This window comes from Staurois parvus, unplaced genomic scaffold (assembly GCF_062004578.1).
Source record: "Staurois parvus isolate SC_StPar_1 unplaced genomic scaffold, SC_StPar_1.0 ptg000005l, whole genome shotgun sequence".
NCBI classification, from domain to species: Eukaryota; Metazoa; Chordata; class Amphibia; order Anura; family Ranidae; genus Staurois; species Staurois parvus.
In genome coordinates, this window is record NW_028317801.1 from 2,705,764 (window position 1) to 2,724,235 (window position 18,472).

General features: G+C 44.8%; 1 protein-coding gene across 3 annotated transcripts in view; it reads left to right on the forward strand.

The window, feature by feature from the left end:
• DPP6 (dipeptidyl peptidase like 6) overlaps positions 1 to 18,472 on the forward strand; it is a 1,666,940-nt gene that overhangs the window by 1,535,829 nt on the left and 112,639 nt on the right. The window lies entirely within an intron of this gene.

The window sequence follows — 18,472 nt, forward strand, 5'->3', positions numbered from 1 at the left end:
TTACTAACACATGTCAACATTGTAAAATTGTGCTTAGGCATTAATATTTGTTTTACCCTTAGGCGTGAAGAGGTTAAGGTGTAGGAGAACTTATGAGTCTTGACTCATTGAATTTGCCCTCCTACGTTGGGTCATTCATTTGTTTTGTCTCCCTAATGTGCAGGTCTTTGAATTCCTCACTACACTTTATATAACAAGTTATTTCATCTTGTTGTTCTAAGATTTAGACCTACAAGATGAATCTGAATCTATATACAACACTCTCCATCCAGGCAAATCTCGCAGGTACAGTCATGGCCGAAATTGTTGGCACCCTTGATATTTTTCCTGAAAATCAAGTATTTCACACAAAAAAGGTATTGCATTAACACATGTTTTGCTATACACATGTTTATTCCCTTTGTATGTATTGGAACAAATATAAAACAGAGGCAGAAAAGCAAATATGACATAATGTCACACAAAACCCCAAAAATGGGCTGGACAAAAGTATTGGCACCCTTAACTTAATATTTGGTTGCACACCCTTTGGAAAACATAACTGAAATCAGTCGCTTCCTATAACCATCAATAAGCTTCTGACACCTCTCACCCGGAATTTTGGACCACTCTTCCTTTGCAAACAGCTCCAGGTCTCTCTTATTGGAAGGACACCTTTTCCCAACAGCAATTTTAAGATCTCTCCACAGGTGTTCAATGGGATTTAGATCTGGGCTCATTGCTGGCCACTTCAGAACTCTCCAGCGCTTCTTTGCCATCCATTTCTGAGTGCTTTTTGACGTATGTTTGGGGTCATTGTCCTGCTGGAAGACCCAGGATCTTGGACGCAAACCCAGCTTTCTGACACTGGGCCCTACAGTGCGACCCAAAATCCTTTGGTAATCCTCAGATTTCATGATGCCTTGCACACAGTCAAGGCACCCAGTGCCAGAGGCAGCAAAACAACCCCAAAACATCATTGAACCTCCACCATATTTTACCGTAGGTACTGTGTTTTGTTCTTTGTAGGCCTCATTCCGTTTTCGGTAAACAGTAGAATGATGTGCTTTACCGAAAAGCTCTATCTTGGTCTCATCTGTCCACAAGACGTTTTCCCAGAAGGCTTTTGGCTTACTCAAGTACATTTTGGCAAACTGTAATCTTGCTTTTTTATGTCTCTGTGTCAGCAGTGGGGTCCTCCTGGGTCTCCTGCCATAGCGTTTCATTTCATTTAAATGTCGACGGATAGTTCGCGCTGACACTGATGCTCCCTGAGCCTGCAGGACAGCTTGAATGTCTTTGGAACATGTTTGGGGCTGCTTATCCACCATCCGGACTATTCTGCGTTGCAATCTTTCATCAATTTTCCTCATCCGTCCACGACCAGGGAGATTAGCTACAGTGCCATGGGTTGCAAACTTCTTGATAATGTTGCGCACTGTGGACAAAGGCAAATCTAGTTCTCTGGAGATGGACTTGTAACCTTGAGATTGTTGATATTTTGACACAATTTTGGTTCTCAGGTCCTCAGACAGTTCTCGTCTCCTCTTTCTGTTGTCCATGCTTAGTGTGGCACAGACAGACACACAATGCAAAGGTTAAGTGAACGTCTCTCCTTTTTATCTGCTTTCAGGTGTGATTTCTATATTGCCCACACCTGTTACTTGCCCCAGGTGAGTTTACAGGAGCATCACATGCTTGTAACATTCTTATTTATCCGCAGTTGTGAAAGGGTGCCAATACTTTTGTCCAGCCCATTTTTGGAGGTTTGTGTGACATTATGTCGAATTTGCTTTCTTTCCTCCCTTTTTTTGTTTTGTCCCAATACACACAAAGGGAATAAACATGTGTATAGCAAAACATGTGTTAATGCAATACGTTTCGTGAGAAATACATGATTTCCTGGAGAAATATCAAGGGTGCCAACAATTTCGGCCATGACTGTACATGTATCTAAGGATCTGCTATTTCTCTCCCCAATAGCTCAAAAAAAAAGAAAAAAGAAAGAAATCATAGTGCTTTTCAATCCAGTTGGAAGCGCTTAATTGTGTGCATATAGATATAAAGGGGAAGGCACATTAGATCTATAATCTTGTAGGTCTAAGAGGATGGTGAGAGCATGGTGCTGGTGGAATGGGCACTGAAGTCTTATAGTGGAGAAGTGACACTGGACTATATGAAGTTTTTGGATACGGATTCGACTGTTGATGAATGTGGAACAGAGTAGTTAATGTACACTGACACACATGGTAAAAGGTGAACATGTATTTGCACATATTTTTCAGCATGATGGGCATTTCTATCATTTATTTATGAGAAATAATTTTGCTTTTGTTGTTAGTTTAAACACGTTTCCTTAAAGGGCACATTCTGCACTTTATTTACAAATTGTAGGATTATATATTTATATGTAATTTAGGACACAAAAGGGTTTATTAACCAAAGATGGAGAGTGCAAAATTAGGCTCATTTCTGCATAGAAACCAATCAGCTTCCAGGTTTTATTGCCAACGCTTAAGGTGTTACTAAACCCAGGACCCTGCATTCACTATATCTGGTCTCCCACAGTACACACAACATGGAAGCGCAATTATTTTAGTAAATATAAACTGCTAAATACCTTTTCTCATCAGCAGTTAGAGCAGTCTTGTGACTTCTATCAGTGTCCAGCAGAGCACATGTTAAAGCTTGAAGGAGGAGTTTTCATTCTGCTCTAGGAGGATGCAGAACCCCTGACCTCTGTCTGCACAGTGCTGATTGGCCCTCTCTAGCAAACCATACCAAACTGAGCATGTGCAGAGTGTCTCCACATGATATGTCTTATCAAGAAGGCACTGGAAGAGGGGGAGGATCAGAGAAGTCAGGTTCTAACAGCTTTTTTACACAATGCAGAGGTTTAACCCCTTAGGTTCCACATTGAGTATAACAAGCATGCTTTACTGTATATACAGACTGATTTTACTGTTGTGGGTTTCGCAACACTTTAATTAAACAAGCTGAAGTTAGAATCTGATTGGTTTCTATGCAGAAGTGGGCTTGTTTTTCCACTCTCCAGCTTTGGTAAATAAACCCCAAAGTAATAGTGAATAAACTCGGATAGAGACAGCAATACAAAACCTGAACGCGGTTCTAACAGCTTTAAACACAGATCGAACACTAGATTAAAAAAAGCTTGTGTTGGAGTTGCGATTTAAGTTGACAGGTCATATGACTAGTTGTCCAGGGGGACTTCTACCTTCTCACTGGAACTCTAATTACCACTATGATGGCCGACTCCATCACCCCAGGATTGGAAACTCTACCTTTGACATCACATAGACCCTGGAGATCTCACCCATGTGCTGATCAGTGAGTAATGACAAGTGAAACATGGCAGAAACACTTAAGGCTTTTTCAATTATACAAAAGTAGTGAACAGAGAAAATAAGATGGGAGGGAGAGTTTTATAGAAATATCATTTGGGAAAGAAATTAAAGAAAAGGGAAATAAAGAGGAAAGCCTGCCCCCTTGTGGGTTCAGTGCTCATTACTCCATACATTCTGCTGAAACAATGACAGTTGGGTATTGGGTTTCTGATTTAAGAACTAGAACACATCATGCTAATCATGAAATCAGTTCAGTATGTGAAGAGTGATATGGTTTAATGAGATTCTTCCTGCTGTAGTTATCTGGCTGCACCCTCAGCAGGTCATTTATCTTGTGCACTCAGGAAACCATAAGTCTACCCCAGGATGAATATTATTATTATTATTACTATACGGGATTTATACAGCGCCAACAGTTTATGCAGCGCTTTACAACATGAGGGCAGACAGTACAATTACAATACAAATAATACAGGAGGATTTAGAGGGCCCTGCTTGTTAGAGTTTACAATGTACCCCAGGATGATGGAATAATCTACATATACATCAAAGATGCAATAAGACTACTTGTTATACACAGATCATGGTGCTGTTAGTTATAGCATTGCCTTCTCCAATGCCCATACACTGAGAGATTTCTCAACAACAGTGGTAAGAAATGAAAGATTGTCTTTTCATAATCATGGGCAATAGACTCATCATATTGGCTTAACAAGGTATCCGCTTAATTTAGTCACACGCATTGGGATCATGTTTTTTGCTCTGAATAAAATATGTTTGCATGGATTTTCTGCGGGCAGCAGCAGACTTTTCTAACATTTACTATCTTGATATTGCTCCCATATTAGCCAAGGCTACGTTTATACAGGCAGGTGGGAGGTGGTAAAAATGAGCAGCTGAGCTGGGGTTTTACCACTGCTGACCATAAGTCAACATGGCTACCAGCCATGTTAGTATCCAATTCCATGGTTGGGGTACAGAGCTGCAGGGACAGGTACTTACATAGCGCTGTCACTTTACGCAGCGCTTTACATATATATTGTACATTCACATCAGTCCCTAACCCTCAGGGGGTGTACAATCAGTCACTAACTTACATTCATACATACACATACTAGGGCCAATTTAGGGATGATCCAATTAACCTACCAGCAAGTCTTTGGAGTGTGGGAGGAAACCCACACAGGCACAGGGAGAACATGCAAACTCCAGACAGGTGGCGCCATGGTTGGGATTTGAACCAACGACCCTAGCACTGCCAGGTGGAAGTTCTAACCATTTAGCTACTGTGCTGCCCTTGTTAATAGTAACAAAGTGTTTTAATGCTTCATATAAATCTATATTTCAAAGCAAATGTTTTTTTGTTTATTAAATTACAGGGTGTAGGTGGAGTTTACGTTAACTAACAATAGTTTTTACTTTGTTCACTCTGTAAAGATATCTGGAGGAGGTTCTGCCAATCACAGGCTATATCACGCTTCTCGAGGTTGTGTGTATTAACTGTTCACCTAAACAACAAATTCCCACTAAGCGAGACTTGTTTCTTAATTCTAAATACATGCTGGATAATATTCAAGAAGCCTCATCAGTGCCCATCAGTACATCCTATCAACACAGCCTATCAGTACCCATCAGTGCAGCCTAATCAGTGCAGCCTAATCAGTAATTAACCACACCCCCATTAAGCCATGCCCAATATTTAGAGCAATTTAAACCATGCCCACTTTTTGCTGCTACATGCTTCACGCTCTGTCAGAAAGTTCATAAATGATCAAAAGTCCCAAAATGAATCGTGAGTAAAGTGCTCCAGGCTAGAAAAACTTCATATAAAGTGCTCCTGTGCTCAAAAGTGCTCCTTAGAAAAAGGTGGGCCTCTTACCAAACTGAAGTGATCTCAAGCTATAGAGATCAAAAAGGCATATGAATCCAAACTCCAGGCCAGCACTCTCACTGTCAGACCCTCGGACGGATAAATAACCTCATCAAAGGAGTGTATGGTCCCACAAGGCTTTAGCATCTACTGTCGCTCACCGCGATTATATGTGCAAAGTATAAACAAGGAGAAGCCTCATAGTGCAGTAAGATTAAATGTAGAATTTTATTAAAAATATATTTCACTTACATTCGTGTGAATGACATCAAGCAGTCTGAAATGAAAAGCATCTGGTCATGGTATCAGCCTGCACCCTGGTACGCGATGACGTCACACAAAGACTCCACCTGAGGCATTTCCCCAAAGGAGGTGCTCTGGGATTGGAGATCCCAGTTCTCCAATCCTAGAGGTTGCCACTTTTGGGAAAATGCGTTGGGCGTCCTTGAGTTCTCTTTTGAATAGGACTGGGACTGGCAGAAAAATCCGGGATGTCACACAAAAGAAGCAATACAAGTAGAACAGGATACATTTTCATACACGTACATGGTACAGCAGACACATATCAGGAATATAACATTTTGTGTTGACATGTTCTTTAAGCTAGATATTCATAGCTCATTTTCTCCTATGCAGCTCCTGGGCTCAGAGGGTGGAAATCAGTTAATTCACTCATCCAAACTACACAGCATGGACAGAGGAATCTCCACTGTCCACTACTGAATTCAACAGCCCTGAAATTCACAGCTGCCTGAATACAGTGGCACCGCCAAACAGTGACTGTATCTAATAGGATGCAGTCACTGTTTGGCCAATAGTTTTCTACCCAGCTCAATAATATTTTGAAAATTGGCTTTTTATTAATTATTATTATAATACAGGGTTTGTATAGCGCCAACAGTTTGCGCAGAGCTTTATAAAATGAAGGTAGACATTACAGTTACAATACAATTTGGTACAAGAGGAAACAGAGGGCCCTGCTCGTTCGAGCTTACAATCTAGGAGGAAGGGTTGAGTGATATAAAAGGTAATATCTGTGGGGGATAAGTTGATGGAAGAAATAAAAGGCAGTTTACCAGTTAGAAGCAGGATAGGCTTCTTTAAAAAAGGTTTTCAGGGATTGTCTAAAGCTGGATAGATTAGGAGATAGCCAGACAGATTGGGGTAGGGAGTTCCATAGGATGGGAGAAGCTCAGGAGAAGTCCTGGAGGTGAGCATGGGAGGAGGCAACACGGGAGTTGAGTGGTTCTTGCGGGGCCTCAAATTTTACCCAATTCAGGCTGTCTGTGGCCAGCCTTGGACAGACCCCATCACAACCCAGCAGCTTGTGGAGGCAGTTGGGCTCTCATAATGGAAGCTGCATGGGAGACGGTCTACTGTGGTCAAGCCAAAATATGTTGCTAAATTACAAAAAAAAGAAGTTTTTCTTGTTTTCAAGGCAGACTCTATCTGCTGATGCATTTTGTTAGTATCATAGTTACCCTTGAAGTATTTATTCCTATTACCTGGATATGCTTTGAGCCGTTCACTAGCTTCTTGCTTCATACAGAGGATATATACTTTATACTGTACCTTCCAACTTTCAACCCATGTTTTGCAGTCATCTTTGATTTTACAGTTTTCCTGTTAAACCTCTTTCTGGGATTGTAAGCTATATAGATTAAATAGAGCGAGGGCATTTGTCTTTGTGAATCCCAAGCGTAGGTTGGCTTTGAGTTATTTCAGATCATATTGGCAGTATTGTGTTTCCTGAATGCATCACAAACACTGGAAATGTTAGATTTGATTCGTTTGGTGAACTCGGCAATGTCAGTGTGTGTGGAGACGTGATCCAGGTAGAAAACAATCATTTGTGCTTCTAACTCAAAGCCATTGTGCAATGTGGGTGTAGTGCCCGCAGAGCTCCCCTTGCAGAGGTGAGCGGTGCCATATCTAGGGAGTACACGGCCTTAGCTGTATCTTGGAAAGCAACAAATCATGTTTCATTGCTGTGGTAGAAGTAATGAAGGCGTCCTATGATATGTTTCTGTCATTTTCTAACTTTGCAAAGAACACAACTGCTTGATCCTCCAGGGTGATGGAAATATGGATACATTTACGGAAAATAACTTTCAATACAGCTTTTTAAAGGTTTGTATAAATAAGATGACACGTTCTTAAAGCCCCATTCTAGCCTGAACATTTGGTTTTGTTTTTTGAAAGGATGAGTTATGACAGTCATACATGGCTAATCAATAGATTCTTTCATCCATGCTAAACAGTACGGATGGCTGGATCTGCAGTGCCGGCCATCTAATAGGATGCACTCACTCTTCGGACAGTTTTTTACAACCGGCTCAGTTGATTTTTAACTCGACTTTTGTTGATCTGGGTGGTGCTGCAGGGCCACCATGGCTTAAATTCTGTCCATTTCAGCAGAGTTCAGCCACAGTTCGAGCCATCTGACCAACTCATGAATCAGATGTTCTATTGAGGTTTTAATTACTGTCTGTGCCCCATATGGAGTTATTCTCACTGCATATATCTGTGATACCAGGACAGTGTTAAAGTGTTACTAAACCCATGACAGTAAAATCAGTCTGTATATACAGTAAAGCATGCTTGTTATACTCACTGTGGAACCTAAGGGGTTAATCCTATGCATTGTGTAAAAAAGCTGTTTGATCCTGTCTTCTCTGATCCTCTCCTTCTTCCACTGTCCCCAATTCATCTCCTGATAGAACAGAGCCTTGGGGGCAAGCTGCACATGCTCAGTTTGATGTGTATTGCTAGAGAGTTTTTTTATCTTGGGAGGGTGCATGTGATCAGCACAGGGCTAATCAGCGCTGTCCAGACAGAGGGTAAGAGGTCATGCAGCCTCGTAGGACCGTTAGAGGAGAATAAAAACTCTTCCTACAAGCTTTAACCAGTAGTCTGCTGGACACTAAGACACTGAGAAATTGTCAATCATAGCCAGTGAGCCAATGAGGAGAGAGAGGAGGCAGTGCTGAGCCATGGGGGCAAGCTGCACATGCTCAGGTTGGTACGTATTGCTAGAGAGTTTTTTTTTCTTGGGAGGGTGCATGTGATCAGCACAGGGCCAATCAGCACTGTCCAGACAGAGGGTCAGGAGTCATGCAGCCTCGTAGGACCGTTAGAGGAGAATAAAAACTCCTCCTACAAGCTTTAACCAGTAGTCTGCTGGACACTAAGACACTGAGAAATTGTCAATCATAGCCAGTGAGCCAATGAGGAGAGAGGGGAGCAGTGCTGAGCCATGGCTCTGAGTGTAAATGGACATGCAGAGCAGGGGCTTGAGAGCAAGCCTACTTGCGTGCCCCCAGAGCAAGCTGTTTGCTCTGGGAGCACGCAGCAGGAGGGAGGGGCCAGGAGCGCTAAAGGTGGACAGTACAATTACAATATAGTTTAATACAGAAGCAATAGGAGGGCCCTGCTAATGGAGCTTACAATTGAAAGTGGAACCTAAGGGATTAACCCTCCACACTGTGTAAAAAGGATGTTTGATCCTGTCTTCTCTGATCTTCCCCTTCTTCTACTGTCCCTAAACCATCTGCTGATAAAACAGAGCCTTGGGGGCAAGCTGCACATGCTCAGTTTGGTGTGTATTGCTAGAGAGTTTATTTTTTTCTTGGGAGGGTGCATGTGATCAGCACAGGGCCTATCAGCATTGTCCAAACAGAGGGTCCGGGGTCATGCAGCCTCATAGGACCATTAGAGGAGAATAAAAACTCCTCCTACAAGCTTTAACCAGTAGTCTACTGGACACCAATAGAAGTCACATGACTGCTAAATTCTGCTGATAAGAAAAGGTATTTAGCAGTTTATATTTACTAAAATAATAGCATTTCCATGTTCTGTGTACTGTGGGGGACCAGATATAGTGAATGCAGGGTCCTGGGTTCAGCAACACTTTATTGCCAGCTGCACATACATATGTTGTAGCACAGTGGTGGGCTTTAACGTTGTGCTGCTATATACTGTATATGTGCCCAACTGCCAATTTTGGTTCAAAGCCCAGAGTTTATAAAACTTGTCTGAGAGTTCAGAAAAAAGGGGGTGGAGAGCTGAAATGATACACTGGAGAGCTCTGAGAGCTGGCTGGAGGGAAGAGACAGAAACTACACTTAGTGCTGTTAATTGAGACACGTACACTACAGAGATATACACTTTGTTCATATTTCATGTCCAAACCACTTTAACTGCGGTATAAAAAAATCAAATCATGCTGTGTGGCAGATCTGTGTCAATCTCAGGGTTGAATGGAAAAAAATTAGACACTCTTTGACAGATAAAGCAGTTCCCATACATATATTTTAATTCTATATTTGGTTGTTTACTTGGAGTTGAGCTGTCAGTGCAGAGGCTTTCTGGTTCCTGAGATTTGTGCAGTCCTGAGAGTGGCCATACCAAAAATGGAAAGGAAGGCAAATAAAAAAAAGCAGTTACACTGCAATTAAATTTATTTATTATGCATCCTACAGTTTCAACGCTATTCCAGTTTTGGATACTTTCATGTCTTTTAATTGCTTGTGCAGTCATTTAGTTTGAAACATTTGTGACTGATTAATTTACATTACAAATTTCCTGTTACTTATTCATTTTATTTCAGACTTCTTGGACATCCTCAGCCATTTCCATTTTCACAATAATTACTTGCACTGAGAAATCTTCCATATCCTCTCAAGATACGATGACTTGCATTCATATGCCTGTTATAATAAGCCATCAGCTATTCCTAAGTGCTCACCCGTTGCAGATAATGCTTTCTTCGATCATAGTCAATTGTTTGTTGCTTTTCTATTTACATAAATGTACCTACATGAAAGGAAATCTGTACTTTTAAAATGCATTAGGTCTTTTATTATAGCAAGGATACCGAGCAACTTTACAAATATGACCACTTACCTCTGCCTTTATTTTCTTGCTGGGTGAGAGCTATCATCAAAGGGCTGTGCGAGAATGAACAATGCTTTGTTTACATTTAGCCTGTAAGCACTTATCATAAGTACAATGCAGGGTGCAGCTATCTGTTTGACTCAAAACACCGGGAGCTCTAAATTACGTTTTCTATACTACACTGCACATATGTCATCTCTGAGAAACAGACTGCAAACTGTTAAAAAGAAAAATCATCTCTTTCCTGTCCATCACACTTGCCCAGGGGCGGACTGACCATTTGGACACCTGATGTCAGTAGGGGGCCCCATGAGATGCCTTTGGTACCTTTCATAGACTTTTTTGGGAGAGGTTTGAGTGTGGGCGAGGACACAGGGGCCCCATGATCCCCTATTGTGCCTGGGACCTGTAATGACAGCTTCTAAATCACAGATGAAAAGAGAAAGGACAGTTTTTGGGGTTTTTTTTGCAATACTTATTATCTCTGGATATATTAAAATTAGAGATGAGCGAATCGAAGCATCCGAAGTGGAATTCGAGTCGAATATCGGAAAAATTTCGATTCGTGCCGAATCCGAAAAACAGCCTAATTCGGACGCGCGAATCGAAATTTTTCCGAAAATGGCGGCTGACATGTGCGGCGACGGAGCGGGGATGTCGGGGAAGGCGCGCAGACAAGGCGCGCTGCCCCATAATGCATTCCTCAACGACATGTGATCGCATCAGCCAATCAGCAGCCAGCCAGCCAGCACTGTGTAATGGTCGAGGTATATATAGCGGCCATTTTGGAAATCTTCATTTGCCTGCAGTCATTGAACAGAGGCAGACCGCTCTGTACTAGGGACAGGGACAGAGTTAGGGCCACAGAAACGAGAATTGGGGACAGAGAGAAGTTACTTAGGGACAGAGAACCATTACTCAGGGACACAGACTTGTTAATGAGGGCCACAGAATCGTTATTTAGGGACAAAGAAACGCTAGTTAGGGCCACAGAATTCATACTCAGGGACAGACAGAATTGTTACTCAGTGCCAGAGAATTGTTACTTAGGGCCACAGAAACGTTATTAGGGCCACAGAATTTTTACTCAGGGACAGACAGAATTGTTACTGAGTGCCAGAGAATTGTTACTCAGGGACAGACAGAATTGTTACTGAGTGCCAGAGAATTCTTAGGGCCACAGAATTCATTCTCAGGGACAGACAGAATTGTTACTCAGGGACAGACAGAATTGTTACTGAGTGCCAGAGAATTGTTACTCAGGGACAGACAGAATTGTTACTGAGTGCCAGAGAATTGTTACTCAGGGACAGACAGAATTGTTACTGAGTGCCAGAGAATTGTTACTCAGGGACAGACAGAATTGTTACTGAGTGCCAGAGAATTGTTACTCAGGGACAGACAGAATTGTTACTGAGTGCCAGAGAATTGTTACTCGCACAGACACAAAATTGTTACTTGCACAGACACAGAATTGTTACTCGCACAGACACAGAATTGTTACTCAGGGCCACAGAATTCATACTCAGGGATAGACAGAATTGTTACTGAGTGCCAGAGAATTGTTACTCAGGGACAGACAGAATTGTTACTGAGTGCCAGAGAATTGTTACTCAGGGACAGACAGAATTGTTACTGAGTGCCAGAGAATTGTTACTCGCACAGACACAAAATTGTTACTTGCACAGACACAGAATTGTTACTCGCACAGACACAGAATTGTTACTCAGGGCCACAGAATTCATACTCAGGGACAGACAGAATTGTTACTGAGTGCCAGAGAATTGTTACTCAGGGACAGACAGAATTGTTACTGAGTGCCAGAGAATTGTTACTCAGGGACAGACAGAATTGTTACTGAGTGCCAGAGAATTGTTACTCGCACAGACACAAAATTGTTACTTGCACAGACACAGAATTGTTACTCGCACAGACACAGAATTGTTACTCAGGGCCACAGAATTCATACTCAGGGATAGACAGAATTGTTACTGAGTGCCAGAGAATTGTTACTCAGGGACAGACAGAATTGTTACTGAGTGCCAGAGAATTGTTACTCAGGGACAGACAGAATTGTTACTGAGTGCCAGAGAATTGTTACTCGCACAGACACAAAATTGTTACTTGCACAGACACAGAATTGTTACTCGCACAGACACAGAATTGTTACTCAGGGCCACAGAATTCATACTCAGGGACAGACAGAATTGTTACTGAGTGCCAGAGAATTGTTACTCAGGGACAGACAGAATTGTTACTGAGTGCCAGAGAATTGTTACTCAGGGACAGACAGAATTGTTACTGAGTGCCAGAGAATTGTTACTCGCACAGACACAAAATTGTTACTTGCACAGACACAGAATTGTTACTCGCACAGACACAGAATTGTTACTCAGGGCCACAGAATTCATACTCAGGGACAGACAGAATTGTTACTGAGTGCCAGAGAATTGTTACTCAGGGACAGACAGAATTGTTACTGAGTGCCAGAGAATTGTTACTCAGGGACAGACAGAATTGTTACTGAGTGCCAGAGAATTGTTACTCAGGGACAGACAGAATTGTTAGAGTGCCAGAGAATTGTTACTCAGGGACAGACAGAATTGTTACTGAGTGCCAGAGAATTGTTACTCGCACAGACACAAAATTGTTACTTGCACAGACACAGAATTGTTACTCGCACAGACACAGAATTGTTACTCAGGGCCACAGAATTCATACTCAGGGACAGACAGAATTGTTACTGAGTGCCAGAGAATTGTTACTCAGGGACAGACAGAATTGTTACTGAGTGCCAGAGAATTGTTACTCAGGGACAGACAGAATTGTTACTGAGTGCCAGAGATTTGTTACTCGCACAGACACAAAATTGTTACTTGCACAGACACAGAATTGTTACTCGCACAGACACAGAATTGTTACTCAGGGCCACAGAATTCATACTCAGGGACAGACAGAATTGTTACTGAGTGCCAGAGAATTGTTACTCAGGGACAGACAGAATTGTTACTGAGTGCCAGAGAATTGTTACTCAGGGACAGACAGAATTGTTACTGAGTGCCAGAGATTTGTTACTCGCACAGACACAAAATTGTTACTTGCACAGACACAGAATTGTTACTCGCACAGACACAGAATTGTTACTCAGGGCCACAGAATTCATACTCAGGGACAGACAGAATTGTTACTGAGTGCCAGAGAATTGTTACTCAGGGACAGACAGAATTGTTACTGAGTGCCAGAGAATTGTTACTCAGGGACAGACAGAATTGTTACTGAGTGCCAGAGAATTGTTACTCAGGGACAGACAGAATTGTTACTGAGTGCCAGAGAATTGTTACTCAGGGACAGACAGAATTGTTACTGAGTGCCAGAGAATTGTTACTCGCACAGACACAAAATTGTTACTTGCACAGACACAGAATTGTTACTCGCACAGACACAGAATTGTTACTCAGGGCCACAGAATTCATACTCAGGGACAGACAGAATTGTTACTGAGTGCCAGAGAATTGTTACTCAGGGACAGACAGAATTGTTACTGAGTGCCAGAGAATTGTTACTCAGGGACAGACAGAATTGTTACTGAGTGCCAGAGAATTGTTACTCGCACAGACACAAAATTGTTACTTGCACAGACACAGAATTGTTACTCGCACAGACACAGAATTGTTACTCAGGGCCACAGAATTCATACTCAGGGACAGACAGAATTGTTACTGAGTGCCAGAGAATTGTTACTCAGGGACAGACAGAATTGTTACTGAGTGCCAGAGAATTGTTACTCAGGGACAGACAGAATTGTTACTGAGTGCCAGAGAATTGTTACTCAGGGACAGACAGAATTGTTACTGAGTGCCAGAGAATTGTTACTCAGGGACAGACAGAATTGTTACTGAGTGCCAGAGAATTGTTACTCAGGGACAGACAGAATTGTTAGAGTGCCAGAGAATTGTTACTCAGGGACAGACAGAATTGTTACTGAGTGCCAGAGAATTGTTACTCGCACAGACACAAAATTGTTACTTGCACAGACACAGAATTGTTACTCGCACAGACACAGAATTGTTACTCAGGGCCACAGAATTCATACTCAGGGACAGACAGAATTGTTACTGAGTGCCAGAGAATTGTTACTCAGGGACAGACAGAATTGTTACTGAGTGCCAGAGAATTGTTACTCAGGGACAGACAGAATTGTTACTGAGTGCCAGAGATTTGTTACTCGCACAGACACAAAATTGTTACTTGCACAGACACAGAATTGTTACTCGCACAGACACAGAATTGTTACTCAGGGCCACAGAATTCATACTCAGGGACAGACAGAATTGTTACTGAGTGCCAGAGAATTGTTACTCAGGGACAGACAGAATTGTTACTGAGTGCCAGAGAATTGTTACTCAGGGACAGACAGAATTGTTACTGAGTGCCAGAGAATTGTTACTCAGGGACAGACAGAATTGTTACTGAGTGCCAGAGAATTGTTACTCAGGGACAGACAGAATTGTTACTGAGTGCCAGAGATTTGTTACTCGCACAGACACAAAATTGTTACTTGCACAGACACAGAATTGTTACTCGCACAGACACAGAATTGTTACTCAGGGCCACAGAATTCATACTCAGGGACAGACAGAATTGTTACTGAGTGCCAGAGAATTGTTACTCAGGGACACCTAATCGTTGAATTAAATAGTATGTCAGACAACATGCAGAGGAGTGGCAGAGGAGGCAATGTTTTAGGAGCGAGCAGACGTGGCAGCAGAGGAAGGGGTCGAGGCAGCAGTATTCGCAGCCAGAGGCCAGTGCTCCCGGTGTCATCCAGCGGTCGTGTCTCCACCGACAACCCTGCCGTCATTGATTGGTTGGCTCGGTCGTCTTCCTCTTCCCAGGTCACCTCTGACACCTACAGCCAACGGTCGGTGGGTACGTCAGACACAACCGTTAGTTGGCATGGCCCGGGACCAAGCCCACTGAAATCACGTGTCCTCTACCTGCCCCTGTCCTTTGCTGTTCCCTCACCAAGCGAAGTATCGCATGCTGTGGGCTCAGCCCCACTGTACAGTGAGGAAGAGCTAACAGAGGGCGGTCAGGAACGGGGGGAGACATCGGCCTTTTCAGCAGCCAAGCGAACAAGTACTGGCGAGGAGAGTGGCTCGGTAGCCGGTCTAGAGACAGGTCTGTCTCCTGACCCAGACGCAGCCGAGGGGGCTAGTAGTGAGGCGGAGACCCTACTTGATGATGAGGAGGTTGATCGCACTTGGCAGCCTCGTCGTCATCAGGCAATTTCTTCCGCATCATCAGGAGAAGAGGGTGGCAGCTTGGCAGCGAGCAAAACAGTCGGTGGGTTGCCCAGGAGACAGCAGCAGGGTCGCATCAGTGTCAGTGGAGCCAAACGTCCACGGAGTAGAGCACCAGCTCCACTGCAGCCTACCACCACGGCCAGTAGTGGTGCCGTTGCGCACGGAGGAAGTAGCAGTCAGCCAGTGAAGAGTAGCGGGGGCAAAGTTTCCTACTCGGTGGTGTGGCAATTTTTCCTCAAGCCGCCCGAGGAAGTAAACGTAGCCGTATGTCGACTATGTGGCCAGAAATGCAAGCGTGGCCAGGGGGCCCATGTTGGGACTACAGCGTTGCGTCAGCATATGCAGCGTCACCATTCGGTGGCCTGGGAAAACCGTGATAAACATACGGCGGTTCTGCCTGCCCCAGCCCCCGCTCCATCACCCGCTCCGTTACTTGCTCCGTCACCCGACGTCGTCAATCGCCCTCTATCAGCCAGTCAAGGCTCCAACACCTCTGCTGAGGGGAGTTGTCGCTCATTGGCATCTTCCGCTCGTTCAGATGCTCCTTCTCCTGCTACTCCTCTTCTCGGATTCCGTCAACAGTCTTTCTTGGAATCCGTATCCAAGAGACAACAGTTTGCGAGCACGCACCCGACGGTGCAAAAGCTGAACGTCCTCCTGTCCAAGTTGCTGGTGCTGCAGTCCCTCCCTTTCCAACTGGTGGACTCAGCACCTTTCCGAGAAATGATGGCTTGTGCCGCGCCGCGGTGGAGAGTGCCAAGCCGTCATTTCTTTGCCCAAAAGGCAGTGCCAGCCCTGCATTCACATGTAGAAGAGATGGTGGGCCAGTCTTTGAGCATGTCGGTCTCTGCCAAAGTGCACGGCAGCGCCGACGTGTGGAGCTGTAACTACGGTCAGGGACAGTACATGTCATTTACGGCCCACTGGGTGAACGTGGTGCCGGCACAGCCGCACCAGCAACTTGGACAGGTCACGACGCTTTTGCCTCCACGTTTGCACGTCCTTGGTCCAGCAAGCATGTCCGCCTCTACCACCTCTTTTTCCGCCGTGTCCTCAGCCGCCACCCCCGTGCCAAGTCCCATTACCCGACCGGCATATCACATGTGCAGGGCGCAACGGTGTCACGCTGTGCTGCACCTGGTATGCCTTGGCGAACGTAGTCACACAGGGGAGGAACTGCTGAGTGTAATGAACAGAGAAATCGACAGATGGCTGTCTCCGCGCAAACTAAAAATCGGAACCATGTTGACTGACAACGGAAAGAACATGGTGTCTGCTCTGCGTCAAGGAAGGTTGTGCCATGCGCCATGCATGGCTCACGTGTTCAATCTGGTTGTCAAGCGGTTCCTAAAATCCACCATCCCACTGCAAGACATCCTTAAAATGTCACGTAAACTGTGCATGCATTTCAGCCATTCCTACACCGCAAAGAACACCCTCATTGAGCTGCAGCGTCAGAACGGAATTCCACAGCATCGCCTGATCTGCGACGTTGCAACAAGGTGGAATTCAACCCTACACATGTTAGACCGCCTTTACGAGCAGCGAAAGGCCATCACCGATTTCCTGATGTTACAAGCGGATAAAGGTACTCCCCTGTGTAACTTAGATGTCAGCCATTGGCAGCTCATGCGTGACACCTGCCGCTTGCTCAGGCCCTTTGAGGAGGCCACGCTATTCGTGAGTCGGCAGGACTATGGGATGAACGACGTCATTCCTCTGTTGCACGTCCTGGAACAAATGCTGTTAACAATGGCTGGTCAGGGTGCGGTAGACGTGGCGCACAGATCTCAACGCCACATGACCCCTGTGGGGGCAGGACAGGAAGAAGAGGAGGAGGTAGAGGAGGACATTTGTGCTCAGGAATTATTGAGTGAAATGGGTGGTTTTTCCACTCAGCGGACAGGAGTGGAGGAGCAGGAGCATCTGGTAGAGGAGGAGGAGGAGGAGACAGAGGACCCAGACGCACCGTGGCAGTATGCTGTGGAGATGGAGGCAGGGAGTCCCTCGCATTCCTTGGCACAAATGGCCCATAGCATGCTCGGTTGCTTGCGTAGCGACAGCCGAATAATAACCATCAGACAGAGGGATGACTTTTGGCTGTCCACCTTGTTGGACCCTCGCTACCGGTCCAAAATGGTGGCCTTTTTCACACCTGCTGAGAGGGAGGCCAAAATTACGTACTATAAAAACCACCTATGTAGTCAGTTGGTCTCTGCCTTTGTGCGCCAACGTCCATCCTCAGACACTGTGGGCCCTGTGCGCTCGCGTTCCGCTGCCATGGCAGCAGGGGAGGGGTGGGGTGGTAGGAGCAGTGGCAGCTCCACCAGCAGCGGCTGCCTCAGTCTGCAGTCGATGATGAGTAGCTTTCTTCACCAGCGCAGTGAGGAAACTACTAACCAGCCGCAGCAGCAGCAGCAGCATCAGGTGGACCTGGAGCAGGAGCTCAAACAACAGGCTTGGGCCTACTTGGACAGCACCCTGCCAACCGAGGTAGACAATCCCCTTGACTACTGGGCAACGAAACTTGACCTTTGGCCCCAACTAGCTGAATTTGCCCTTGAAAGGCTGTCATGCCCGGCCAGTAGCGTGGCATCGGAGCGCGTGTTTAGTGCGGCAGGAGGTATTGTAACTCCGCGGAGGACACGACTGTCCACCCAAAGTGTGGAGAGACTCACGTTTGTGAAAATGAATCAGGCGTGGATTAGTCTGGATTTCAAACCACCAGTTCCTGACACAACTGACTAAATCCGCCATGAATCATGCCTCAAACATGTGCCACTTTCAGGTCTCCTCACACACTGCTGGTGTGTTACATTTTTTGACATAGGGTGCAGGCAGATTACGGGCCTCACATAGCTGCTGCCAGGCCCCTAATCTGCCATGGGCCCCTATATACCGCCTCCTCATGCTGCTGCCAAGTCCAGAGTCTCTCATGGGTCCCTGTACGGCCTCCCATTGCTGCTGTCTCCATCGCCACACTCTGCTGCCATGTGCCACTTTCAGGTCTCTTCACACTGCTGGTGTGTTAAATTTTTTGACATAGGGTGCAGGCA